We start from the raw sequence: 14,343 nt of genomic DNA, 5'->3' as shown, positions 1-14,343 counted from the left end.
GCCCCAGTCCCACAATACCCCCCTACAGCCCCCTGCCTGAGACACATATAAAGGCCTTTTGTCCCACGGGGGAGCAGCCCGACACAAGAACCAGAGAGGAGCTTCAAAGTGGCTGGAGGTCTCTCCTATTCTGTGTCACTTGCCCTCCCCCAGCCCCTATTTCTCTTCTCCTGGGTGAGGCAGAGGCCACCCACTAATGTAAGGGAACTTGGGTCTCTGTGGCTCGACACACTGCTCTGCTGACATGACACTAAAGAGACGACTTGTTGCCGAGTAAGAGTGGAGCATCCCAGCACAGCGAGCACATAATGACAAAAGATTTCACTTACGCACTGTAAATCAAGCCTGTTGTCGTGCTTTGTTACCCGTTTGCGGGACAGTCCTTTAAAAAGCCTCTTGAGATCACAGCCGACTTATTGAGGATCTTCCTCAATGGGCTTTATTGACCTGCATTTGTTGAAACTCATGTGCTTGTTCTTAATCACAACGAAAGGTTTGTTTGTCTAATTAGTGGTGCTTGCTAAGAACAGCATCGCTAAATACTCATACTTGAGTATTAAACTTGAGACAAGAATAACGCCACAAATCAAGAGGCTTGTTGAGAAGAGGTGTGGTGTTGCTTTTCTAAGCAATCCAATTTATGCCTGGTTAAGTAAAAACATCCTATAGAGTATAGTAAAGGAGGGACCAGAGTCGTATCTACAGACACACAAAACCCTATAAAGCCTACTGTATCATATTTGATATGCAAATTATTGAAAGCCTGTTAATGATCGAAGTGATCGAAACTTTGCTTAAGGAAAAGTGCAACTTGTTCTAGATTTTATTTTTATTTTTTCAAAGGGTCAATTTAATTTTCCATTAAAAAACTAAAATAAATGTGACCTTTATTCCATTTCAAGCTTTTCAGGGTTAAGGGTTAAGTCAACCTGTTAACTGTCGGTGCCCTTTTTCTTACTTTTCTCCCCCATCACGTATATTTTAGAAATCATCATTAATTAGAAATCTTTCAAAAGCTTAAACATCCTGTGAAAACAGACATTGCATTACAATGGAAATGGTACTTTATAATAAAATAAAACCTTACCATTAGCTCCTCCAACTAACGGGCTATGACCTGTCATATTACAGAATTTACTACAGCATTTTAGAATCAAAACTTCAGAATCTTGACAAAAGTCATATCGTTGGAAAGGTCTCAAGGTTCCATATTTCGCAGTGATTTTGTCATAGAAGTAATATCAGAAATGTATAAGTTTGTGAATAGAAAATTCATAAAAATTCAATGGTGGCTACTTTTAGTATAGTGCCTAAAAATCTCACAGGAACCTCAGTTTTTGTAATATCAACTTAAAATTTGGAACATAACTTAATTAGAAACATACTTTGATTTTTATAGCAATTCTAGAATTGCTAAATGAATTGCTTTCACAATCTGCTGCCTTGTCTTCTTTAAAAAGAGACCAACCTTAGGTTGTTAAAAAGCGTTCATGAATAACGATCATTTAAGTCTGAACAGTGCTTTTTCATATCTATGTTGAAAAAGGTTTTCTTGATGTATGCAAAGCATAGAATATTAGAGACTTAAGATGGAAACAACACATCACCCTGACAACTATCTACAATACCCTAAAAGCTTCATAGAACACCTTAACAACTGCACAGCCTTGGCAACCACCAGTACCACACACATTTTCTTGAAAATATAAGTGTCAGGTTCTCAGTGCACCACAATTCCCTCAAACCCACAATCAGTTGTATGAGCATTTGCACATGTTTGAAAATGGCATTATAATTGCTTGATCTTGATCTTTTACAAGCTTTGATTACTAGATGGATTAGGTATTAACCCAAACTAGCAGTCAAATGACTCTGGGCCTATAGAACTTTCTGCATCGTTGTGCTGTTTTCAGCCTAGTCATGTTGTGGTTTCACATGCCTGAGCAAAACGGTTATGTGCAGGGCAGCGTGATGCACTGAAAGCAGAACAACACTGAACAGATGAGGTGGCATTTAAATGTAAACACACATATGCATCGTTCGTCTGCGGTGTCGAGCTGCTCACTGGAGGAATGCAAAATCCACAATGATCATGCACACAAAACACCAAGACCTGTTGCATTCTGAGTGGAACATTCTTACTGTCGCTGCCTTTTACTTACTAATAAACCGTTTGAGACCACGACACCTATAACACCCTACCACCACGGCTGCACGTTTGGCATAGGCAATAAATAAATCAAAAGCATTGTTGGCCACCTCATTTCTCCACTAGAAGAAACCTGCAGTTCTTCCCATTACATGTGAGCTCTCATCCACACATGTGGTCTTCAGACGCCCTGTCGCCCTGTGGTGACCCTCTCTATTGTCATTCTCTTCCGTCCTTCAGTTGGCCTGCCATAAATCCCCAAGCTCTTCGTCTGTCAGCCTGACCTCGGATTCTCCCGTCTTTCATCCTCCTTTCTCTCTCTGCTCGTCACTGTCCTCTCTTCCTTCTCTCAATCTCGATCCTCGATAAGACTGAGAAGCACTGACCTGGAAGAGGTGATCCAGTCTGAGCCTGACACAGTAGTGGGGGGCCTAAAGAAACAGGCCAGCTTTGATAGTTTTAGGGTAGTTTAGGGGGACGGGGGTCATCGATTCAGAATCTGAGGTTTATGAAGGAGAACAAACCACAGTTCAGCTGTACTTTAGGTTTCATCCATGTTCTTAATCATCTCATAATCATCAACAAAGTCCAACGGTGCAAGAAAAACTTGAGAGTGAATTTGTAAAACAATAATAAAAATATATTTTTATTATTATTATTATTATTATTTAAATAATGTTTAAAACTGCATGCTATTTTAATATAGATTGCACATTTTATATATATATATTTATTCATTAAGTCTCCTCCTATGCTCACCAATTAATTTGATCAAAAATACAGTAAAAAAAACAAAAAATTTGAAATGTCACAATTTGAAATATTTGAAAAATTATAATATACAGTATTTTTGTAACGCAAAGCTGAATTTTACTTTTACTTTTAATTATTACTCCAGTTTTTGGTGTCACATTATACTTCAGAAATCATTCTAATATTCTGATAAAGTAAAAAAATTTTATTAAATTAAAAAAATAAATAAAATAAAAAAAGTTTTGCTTCTTCAAATCTTCCAGTTGAAATAAATGATCATTATAAAAATGTATGCTTTATTATGAACATAAGCATGTGTGATCTGGTCAGAAGGAAAATTAAAACGGGCTTGGTCTTAAAATGCAAAACTTCCCGTCAGGTCAGGTCACAGGGTATCTTTTACAGGGCGGGTTTGGGCTTCAATCGTCAAACGCCTGTCCAGACCTGCAGTTCTGCTCAAAGCTGGACTTAAGACTGCAGCAGGCCTTGCTCTTCCAGGACTGGGAAAGTGCAAGTCACAATATGTTGTGCTGATGGTATTAAATTAGTTTAATTAGTGGTTTATTGTTCAAGTGAGGTCAGTTCTGAGATCGGCTGGCTGGAAGAAGCTGGTGAGCTGTAATCCACCAGCCCGAGCTGCACCATTCAAGAGTCCCAGAACTTTCCAAATTGCTGTGATGGGGGGTTTCCATCCTCGAGGACACATCACTCCCTCGTCTTTCTGTAACCCCCTCCATCTGTCACTCGTGCGGCTCCGTGCGTCTCCATGGCAACCGCGAGGTCATCCACCATTTATTGTGGGACGGAGAGGTGCACAGCAGCTAAGCAAGATGATATTAACGTCCCAAGCGCAAAATAAATTTGACACTGCAGATCTGAGGCTTTAAAAGCCTTTGGAGCAGCATCCCCCATCAGTCCTTCTGTCAAAGGAGCTGCGCTCTCCATGAGGCCTCCGCTACTATAGCCCGACTGATTAGCGTGGGCTACGCAGAGGACAAGAGGAGGAGGAGGGTGACATTTGGTCTTCTGAGGGAGTTTATGCGTGTCTGAAATACAAACAGCCCGGCTCATGCTGTCATGTAAGGTCACTGAAAAGAGGAAGCACACACAAATACACTGTGACGCTAGATTCACGGCACAGGTTAGCCTCCACGACTTCAGCTCAGATGCCTTCTGTATTCTTGAGAGAAGGTGCACAACTCCACCTCCGGAGAGCGAGATCTCACACACTGCTGTTTATGAGTTTTGTTTGTGAAACTTTTGTTCATTATTTTGTTCATAGTTCAATCATGTTAATAAAAATCAATGCAATTGCTGCAATGTTGATGACAGCAGCACAACATCACTGTAAAGTCCTATTCAGTTTTTGTCTTTCAGGGAATCTACTGCAATCGACTGCTATAATACCAATAAGAAGTCAAAATAAACATCTGCATTGTTCAAATACAGTAACTGGCTTCTTTTTTTTCATGTCCATATTTCAGATGCCCTCTCCCTCATACAAACACAGTCTGTGTTCTTTAAACTTGTAATGTTTTGTCAGACACATGTTGACTGCTTATGTGAAAAGAGATGGAAAAATCTATTAAAATGTACTCATCTTCATTTCTTCCTCTTGGACAAAACACACCAGGAGATGTTCTGCAGCATGTTTATAGCCTTATAACAACAAAATCAAAAAAATGACCACAAGCTTTCAAGCTGCAAACACATCTGTTGAAGTCTGTTCCTTTATGGTGTTTTTATGTCCATGTTAGATCATAAAAAATATAAAGTTCTCCCTTTAGTGCACCACAGAAAAAAAAAAGTCACACGTTTGCAACAACATGGGTGTGGGTACACAGACTTTTCATCAGATCTGGAGAAATTTAGCATTACATCACTTGCTCAGCAATGGATGCTCTGCAGTGAATGGGTGCCGTCAGAATGAGAGAAATAAAAGCATCACAATAATCCACACCACTCCAATCCATCAATTAACGTCTTGAGAAGCCAAAAGCTGAGTGTTAGTAAGAAACAAATCCACCATTAAGACATTTTTAAACTCAAACCGTTGCTTCTGACTAAAATACGCTATCCATAATATTGCATTCTCCAGTGAAAAAAGTTGTCTTGCATGAATCAGGAGAGAAATATACACAGATCAAGAATGTTTTACAAGCATAAACAGTCCAAACCAGTTTTAAACAAATATGTGGGTGCATTTTAATATGAGAGGACAACAGAGGATGAACTTTTTCACTGGAGGAAGCAGAATTATGGATTATGGACTCATATTTCATCCAGAAGCAATAGTTAAAAACGTCTTTATGATGGTTTTGTTTCTTAGAAACACAGCTTTTGGCTTCTCAAGATGTTATCTGATAGACTGGAGTGGTGTGGATTGTTGTGATGCTTCTATTTCTCTCATTCTGACGGCACCCATTCACTGCAGAGCATCCACTGCTGAGCAAGAGATGCGATGCTGCATTTCTCCAAATCTGATGAAGAAACAAACTCATCTACAGATGTCCACAGGGTGAGTGAATTGTCAGCCAATTTTCCTTTTTGGGTGAAGTATTCCTTCATATAGTTTATTTACACATCAACACTCTCAGTTTTTTAAAAGGTCTGAAAACAAACAGGTTTTTCATAACTACCACAGAAATAACCAAAATATCTTATATCAACAGGTGCCTTTAAATCAAAAGAACTGAGAACCACTGCCTTACTGAGCAACTAGTGAAGCTACACATGAAGTGCTGATGTTCTATAAAGAATACATTCAGACATGAAAAATAACTAATCCAAAAGTGAATAACAGAGCAATCCGGAAACCCGACGCTGGATCTCCTTTTAGAATGAAAACGGCTGTGTTGCAACATGAATAGAGAAGGTTAAGTTTAGTCTCCCAAGAGGACTGGGCTTCAACACACACACAGCGAGATGCACAAACACACACCTACGCTCTGTGAACACACACAGGCGGCGGAGCGCTAACTGTACGAACGTGTCCCGTGGGGCATTTTACAGTGACACCAGCGAGCAAGACAGCTGGGAAATGGCGCCAAAAATCATCTGTGGTGTGCGTTTTCTCTGTCCTTTCACTCTCTTTTGTGCATGTGCAAATACAAACACACAAAGACAGACCGCAGCCTCTCACGTGACAGCTGCGTCACAACAATGCGGGCGCAGGTCAACAGATCAATACATCTGAACTTTACATTCAATACTGCTTCACTAGCTGACGCTGAGTTTTTCTGCAATACGCCAGCAGAGGCAGAAAAATAAACACACAAAGCCTCCACCACTTCACACACACACACGGGAAAAGATGCTTGAGGTGCTGAATAGCAGGGGGACACCTGTCACAAAAGCTGTGAGCTCTGGGACGGGGGTCTCATTTCCCTCCTCCTCCTCTCCTCTGGAAGGATTAAATATCCAGACCGTTGTGCGGGACCAACAGATGTCTGCTTCAAATCTGACACAGCCTGGCCTGCAATCTCAGTACACTAAGCCAACAGAAACCCCATGACCTCACACTTGTCCAATTACCACACCAAACACACTCTCAAATGCGTCTCGGTTAAGCCTCTTCTTGTATATTTTCTTCAACGTTTACTTCACGACCTAGTGAACAAGCCTAAAAAACAAGGCTCAGGTGTTTCTCCACAAAACAGCACAAAAATAGACAGTCTCAAAGGGGAAAGAAACCACAAACAAAACATTTCAAGAGACAAACTCGTCTGAACATATTGATAAATATTCTCAGAAATGTTATTTAAAAAGTGGCAATATGGCAAAACATTGTTTTTTGGATCTGTATCATGTTTTTTGAATATGGTAGCATTGCAAAATTATGTTTTTTGTTATCTACCGTACTAATAACATGATTTTTAGTATGTGGTACAATATGGTATTGACCGCTGTACCATATAAATGACCACAAAACCTAAGGGTCAATTTATTATTTTTTCTCAATAAAGAAGATTTTCATTAATGTACGGTTTGTTAGGATAATAGGACAATATTTGTCTGAGATACAACTATTTGAAAATCTGGAATCTGAGGGTGCAAAAAAATAAATAAATATTGAGAAAATCGCCTTTAAAGTTGTTCAAATTAAGTTCTTACATATTACATAATGCATATTAATAATCAAAAATGAAGTTTTGATATATTTACAGTAGGAAATTTACAAAATATCTTCATGGAACATGGTCTTTAATTAATATCCTAATGATTTTTGGCATAAAAGAAAAATGTATCATTTGGTTATTGCTACAAATATACCCCAGCGACTTATACCATATTTGGCACATGATTATGGTACAGTAACGTTACAGTAGATATCCTCACCTGACACCAATACTTTACCATGGTACTTTACTATGTATTCAAGCTTGTGAGAGGATGTTTATAAGATCCCCACGGCATTGTTGTACTGTATGATGATTGTTTAACTCATAAACTGACAGGAATACACAACACTAGCGCTAGCTGAGGTAACACTGCTCAGACCTTTATCGTGACATTATCGCCTCAAGGCCGAAGTTTTATGAGTTTACCCGACAATAAACTGCCTGGCTATTCCTAAAACCTCCATTTGAACTAAATATGAGGGAATATGAAGCACTTCTCACCGAAACGCGGCGATAATCCCGAGCAGCGGAAATGTGCAGAAGCCGCCGCTTCAGTTAAACTTACTATCATCTGCACTTTATAAACCAATATAACGACATTTCAACTAAACTATGTTAAAACAGTGCCGTGAGAGACGTCTTTGAGTCTGGACGGAACTCTTTATTTGTTGTTATCGCACTTGTATTTCCAGCTAATAATCGAAACCCAAAGCTAGTTACTTATGAAAGTGAATAATAAACGTGCTACTTTGTTGAACACATATACAATGTCACGTAATGATATTCGCCAAATCTTCACAGCTTATGCTAAATACGCCGAGAAGCACCTTACCTCAGAAGAGTTGAGGAAAACAAACAGCGAGCGTCACTGAATGATGAGACTGAATACTTCCTCAGCTCCGCACACAAGCTTGGCGGTGGCAGCCAGCCGTCGCCTCTGATTGGTCACACCTGCTCGTGACGTCAGACGCCAGGTGGAAGGTGATTGGCTGACCTGAGCGAAATGTAAAGCAGGCATAAAGGCTATGCGGGGTAATCAGACGAATAAAGTAATTTAAAGCTTTATTTTGATTTTAATTAGTGTGCGAAGACAAAAGGAAACAATGGGAGGCTGTGCGGCGCTGGGTTATTTTGGCGTGGTTCGCCATCTGGTAGTAATCACATGTTTATGACGTATGTTAATTTGATATTTAAATGGTAAATGTGTGTTTAGTCAAAAACAATGAAGAAGACACTAGATGGGAGAAAATCTCACTGTTCGGCTGCAAAACTGACTGCAACGACTATTTAAAAGTTACTCGATTATTGAAACGAGCGATGGGCGATTTCCTGTGGAAAGTTTGGTTCCTGAACACATCAGAAGCTCATTACCATATTGCACATCATTACACATAATAAAGTGACTGGAAGGAAGGCGTTGTAGCAACAGCTTTACATCCCTAAAATGTGGCTAAAAGAGTTTAGTTGCTTAACAGTCATATCCCTAGATCAAATTCACCCACATAGGGCACACTTGTATGAAATATAGGAGTTCAAGAGAGACCAAGGCTCGCTGAAACACCTTTGCAATGAATATTTCTCACGGTAGGTACAGCATAGGCCTACATATGTGTGTGTACTGTACGTTATACATAAAACATCATTTACATAGAACTAAAACCTATATAAGCCCAAATTAAAAACTGAAGTCGAAGTGGTAGTTGCTCATTTGAATAAGCAAGAACTACATAAGTGTGTGCCGAGTGGAATTTGATAAGAACAGCCCACCGCAGCAGCCAGGGGCCACACCTGCTCAGTTTGCACGTCTGCACAAGCTGTTAAAACAGCCGCCATAAATGCATGTCATGACTGCGAAAAAAAAAATACTGTCAGCACTGTTAATGTGTACAAACAGTTGCTAATTCACAGATTTGTCACAGTTGATTTTAAAATACTTTTAACACTTTCTGCATTCGGCTGAATTGCAAGAGCCCTCTGTGAGGTTCGTTTGTGACTGAAAAAGCAACAGACTTGAACAGGGAATGATAAGGCAAAACCTCATGGGACCAGCTAACAGCAGTACATCATCTCACACAGGGCTGGCCCATAATTCATTGTGGAGAGGATTTCCTGTGAAGGCGGGCGTGACACCAAGCTCTGATCTTCACAGGGCGTGGAGTCTCGATGTGAGCTGAGTTTACCGACACACTTGAACCTACAGCAGCAAATTCTGAGACAGTCTTCATGTGATAGATAGATAGATAGATAGATAGATAGATAGATAGATAGATAGATAGATAGATAGATAGATAGATAGATAGATAGATAGATAGATAGATAGACATTCATAACATTCACAACACAAGCTGCAGACCAGTTTCCCAGCACAACACTTATAGCAGATGTGAATAAAGAACTTGTGGTTCAAACATACACTGTTTGCTCTTTTTGACCTGAAACCAAAGAAGGAACCTTCTCTGCAAAACACTGTTACACTGATCCCACGGTTAAATATAATAATCCTAATAGAGCAGCAAGAGGACATCATCAGGGTCCAAGTAGATTCAGTGGAGAAGATTACCACACTTGCCAAATTCAACATAATGTATAAGACTATGGTCAGAGCTGCTTTAGTGGACAGTGTTTGTGTGTGTGTGTGTGTATATATAATGTTTTTATACTCTTATAATAATGACCAATGGCTTTTTTCCCTCTTTTTATTCAGTTACGTCTATAGCAATGATTCATTAATACTTAGACTTTGATATGATGCCAAAGTGGCGTTCTGTTAAACGTTTAATAATATTTTACGTCACATATTACCAAACACAAGATAGAGAGACAGTTTTTTTGGCACATGCTCTTTGAGGGATATTTGCTTTGTTGTTTTAGCCTTCTGACATCTGACAAGACTTGAATTGGACTTGATACTCTTGCCCAGCAAGTTAGAGCATAAACCACCCAAAACAACAGCAGAGAGAGTGAGATAAAAGAATAGTTCACTCCAAAATGACTTTGTTGTTTGTGGGACACAAAAGAAGAACTTTTGAAGATACTCTTGCAATTGGGAGAAGTATAAGGCTTCAAAAAAGGACACAAAACACCGAAAAAGTAGTCTAAAAATGCCACCTGTTAGGTTAAATGTGGATTTGATGGTATGTTTATACAAATACATTTGGACTATTCAGAAATGTGAGCTAAGTAACATCTGAGCCTCATTAAACAAACAAACTCAGACAATGTTGTGCAGGTGCAATAACTGAACAGTTCCTGCTACTGTTACCCAGCAGTCTGCACCAGAGCTGTGATGAAGAGAGGAAGTGACAGGATACGAGAGACACTCCAACACATCTGTGCAAAAGTGCAGAAAAAAGGGGTCGTGTATGACTAGTCCTAATCAAGTGTAACATACTGCCGTATATGCAAATCTAGAAGCATAAAAACAAACCCACCTGTGAATGACTGTCTCTGATCTGCATCAGATAGTCTGCATTAAATACATCTGAATGTCAGCTGTAGTTTCTGTCCAACATCTGCAGTGCAATGATGGATTTACGTTACATTTAATAAATAAAATGTTTTTCACATGCAGTTTAGTTCTCCTATGGATTTAGTCTGTCTCCGTTGCTTCTGTCTCTTCATGTAATCCCAGACTGGTTGAAGATCTGTTGCAGGACACCTTGTTTAAGATTTAAAAAACTAATATGCCAAAGACTTTTGCATAGTACTGTACACGAGAATTATTTCATTATGTAATATAGATGTTTCATCTGTGAGTAAGAGGATGAAAACAAAGTTTACACACTTCCAAAAGGTTTGCTTTTGGGCCACTGCACTTGAAAAGCCAGACAGTTGTCCCCACATGTCTCAAATCCACCTCTATAATTCCAGTATCAAAAAAGTCACCTGTGTCCTGCCTGAATGACTATCGTCCCATAGCACTGACCCCAACCATGAAGAAGTGCTTTGAGAGGGTAGTCATGCATCACATCAAGTCCATTCTCCCAAACACGCTGGACCCATTCCAGTTTTCATACCGTCCAAACCGTTTCACGGATGATGCCATATCCTCCACTCTCCACCTAGCTCTTACTCACCTGGAACAGAAAGACTCTTATGTCAGAATGCTGTTCATCGACTTCAGCTCAGCATTCAACACAATAATCCCACAACAGCTCATCCACAAACTAAACCTGCTGGAAGACCTCAGTCAGTCCGTGTCGGCCGCAACACCTCCAGCACTACCACACTAAGCACAGGTGTCCCACAAGGCTGTGCTCAGCCCGCTGCTCTTCACGCTGCTGACCCATGACTGCACTGCCAAGTTCAGCTTCAACCACATCATCAAGTTTGCTGATGACACAACTGTGGTAGGCCTCATCAGAAACAATGATGAAACACCCTACAGGAAGTGGTACAGCTGGCTGAATGGTGTGGTGCTAACAACCTGTCAATGTAAGACAAAAGAGGTTGTGATGGACTTCAGGAGAAACTCTGTTGACCACCCCCCACTGACCATCGAGGGCTCGACCGTAGAGGGAGTCATCAGCCCTATATTCCTGGGGGTGCACACTGCAGAGGATCTCAGCTGGACCACCAACATCACGTCACTCAACAAGAAGGCCCAACAGCGCCTACACTTTCTCCGCCGGCTGAAAAGGGCAAGTCTCCCCCCACCCATCCTCACCACATTCTACAGGGGCACCATTGAGAGTGTGCTGACCAGCTGCATCACTGTCTGGTACGGGATCTGCAATGCTGCTGACCGCAAGACCCTCCAGCGGACAGTGAACACTGCCGCAAAGATTATCGGTGCCCCTCTCCCCTCCATCCCAGGCATTTTCCTTGCACGATGCTCCAGTAATGCTACCAGCATCGTGAAGGACCCTACCCATCCCTCCCACAATCTCTTCCAGACCCTGCCATCAGGTAGAAGGTACCGGAGTAACAAAGCTTGCTCTGTCAGATTGCTCAACAGCTTTTCCCCCCAGGCTGTGAGAGCCCTTAACTCCAATCTCCCTGTCCCCCTATGAAACCTCATCCACAACCCTACCTCCTGAAACCATGAACACCTCAGCCCCCTTCCCCCAACTCATAAAAAATTGTTGAAAATGTTTGTGCAATTCTGAGTTTGCTATAAACAGGTGAGCGGGCTATACAAATCACCTGTAGTAACACACTCTTTCCTCTATATGTACACTACACTTTATATGTACAGTCTCGGCTTGTGTATGTATAGTCAACTATTTATAGAATTTATAATATGTGCACTGTAAAAAAAAAAAAAGTTGAGAAAACTTAAAAGTTTAAGGCAACCAGCTTCAGCAGATTTGTGAGTTTTTTTCAACTTTTGTTGTATAAACAAGAATACAAGAAGAAAACTCAATCTGCTGAAGCTGGTTGCCTTAAACTTTTAAGTTTCTCAACTTTTTTACAGTGTAGTCAGATGGTTAACTGTTGTATATGTCTATAATTGTTTTTCTTATACTTCTATTGTTGTATGTTTCTATTTATATTTAGTATGTAACACCATGGTCCTGCGAGACAGTTCGTTCCACTATATGTCCACACATGAAGCAGAATGACTTGCTTGACAAAGCTCGACTCGACTCGACTTGATTAGAGACCCTCACCAGCCACACTGTGATGACCAGAACCAGCCCCAGTGTCCTCCGGTGGTCCTCACCAGCTCCAGTGTTTTCAGGTGGCTATCACCAGTCCAAATGTTTTCCCTGGTGACTCTCACCAGTCTTGGAATTGTTTTGTAGTGACCCTTTACCACCTCCACTGTCCTCCGGTGACCCTCACCATCTGCAGTGTCTTCCAGTGACTCTCACCAGCCTCATGTCTTTCAGTGCCCCACAGCAAAGCCCTGATGCATTTCTGTGCTGACCTTACCACTCTGGACAACACTTTCTGATCCTGGGCCATTGTGCCTCCAAACCAGGAAATAATGCTCCCTGTGAATAGGTTCTCCACAGCTCCAGTTTAGAAAGTCCTCAACAATTTTTGGGAAACATTAAATCTGGCCAGCCATCATAAATGGTAGATGCATTGATTTGCCCTTGTTTCCAGGTGACGTTTATGCATTTTCCAGGAAAGATCTTATCAATCATTAAAGGGCCCCATCGATCATTAAAGGGCTGTCAACGCTCATCTCCTTAGTCTTAGCAACATTCAAAGAGAAAATATTAATGTGACACCATCTACTTCCTCAAAGTAGGCCTTCTCATCGTTTTTACTATTGAGGCCTACTACCACTGTGTCATCATCAAACTTCACCAGTTTGTTAGAACTGTGCTTAGCTTAGGGAGTAAAGAAAGGGACTGAGGACACAGCCCTGAGGGGCTCCGGTGTTGAGGGCAAGTGTAGAGGAAATGTAATTTCCCTTTCTAACCACTTGGTGGCGTCCTGTCCAAAAAATCCAAGATCCAGTGACAAATAGAAGAATTCAATGCAAAATATGGTTAATAGCGTCATCTATAGACCATTAGGCCTAGATGCATCCGGACCACTTTCATCACTATGGAAGTGAATGCCACATTCAGGGAGGCAGGACAAGGGGTTTTAGGGACTGGTAAAATAATCGAAGATTGTATGAAGCCACTTTATTCGTTCATGTTACTGGACTGCAATCCTACAGGATTGCTTTATGGATCGATCTACCCATGGCTTCTGATTAGAAAAACACTTTACAGAGTGAGTGGGAATAGTCCTTCTATAAGAAACTCTATATAACCAACCAAGCCCTGCTGCTGCTGTATACATGCTGATATCTTTAGAACTTCACTGAAACATTTCCCCAGTGCGTCTTTTAAAATGGCTTGTGATTGGTCGGTCCAATGTCTTTATTTTTGATAAACTCACTGGATACCTGTACCTGTATGCTATTTTAGTTCAGCTAAAGCAGGTAAATCCACTGCACAAATCAGTTGGTTTAGCAACAAGATGAATTATGCAATATTATAACATCATATTCATACCCAACAACAGAACCATTATGCAACTAACTTTCTATAAAGAGTAATTGATTTGCAGAGTAAACAAATCGGTCTCCCCTGTTATTTCCATCATTTGTTTTCTTTGATATCAACATAATAGTACCATCACATGTTGGAGTGGAAACTATACATTTTTAAGACAACACCATGTTGGTCTAGATATTTATTACAAAATCTTGTTGAAGGCAAATAAACCAGACTTTACACCTGCAATCATTTAACAAACTGTTGCCAAGATATTTAAGAAAACACTCTTCTTCACTTCTGCAGGGTTTACTATTATACAATATACGATTATTTAACTAGCCTGATATATAACTTTCATTATTCACTGTCACAA

At 40.5% G+C, this 14,343-nt stretch overlaps 1 protein-coding gene across 1 annotated transcript in view; it reads right to left on the bottom strand.

The window, feature by feature from the left end:
* The window catches only part of LOC306854322 (transcription factor Dp-2-like), a 43,239-nt gene extending 35,273 nt beyond the window's left edge, over nt 1-7,966 (bottom strand). The window contains exon 1 of the mRNA XM_079392230.1: nt 7,856-7,966. The gene's annotated coding sequence lies outside the window, so the exon portion shown is untranslated. The remainder of the gene's footprint in view (nt 1-7,855) is intronic.
* Nucleotides 7,967-14,343: the final 6,377 nt, after the last annotated feature.

This window comes from Barbus barbus (assembly GCF_936440315.1).
Source record: "Barbus barbus genome assembly, chromosome: 34".
Lineage (NCBI taxonomy): Eukaryota > Metazoa > Chordata > Actinopteri > Cypriniformes > Cyprinidae > Barbus > Barbus barbus.
The sequence above is the reverse complement of the archived record's forward strand: the minus strand, read 5'-3'. Positions and strand labels throughout refer to the sequence as shown.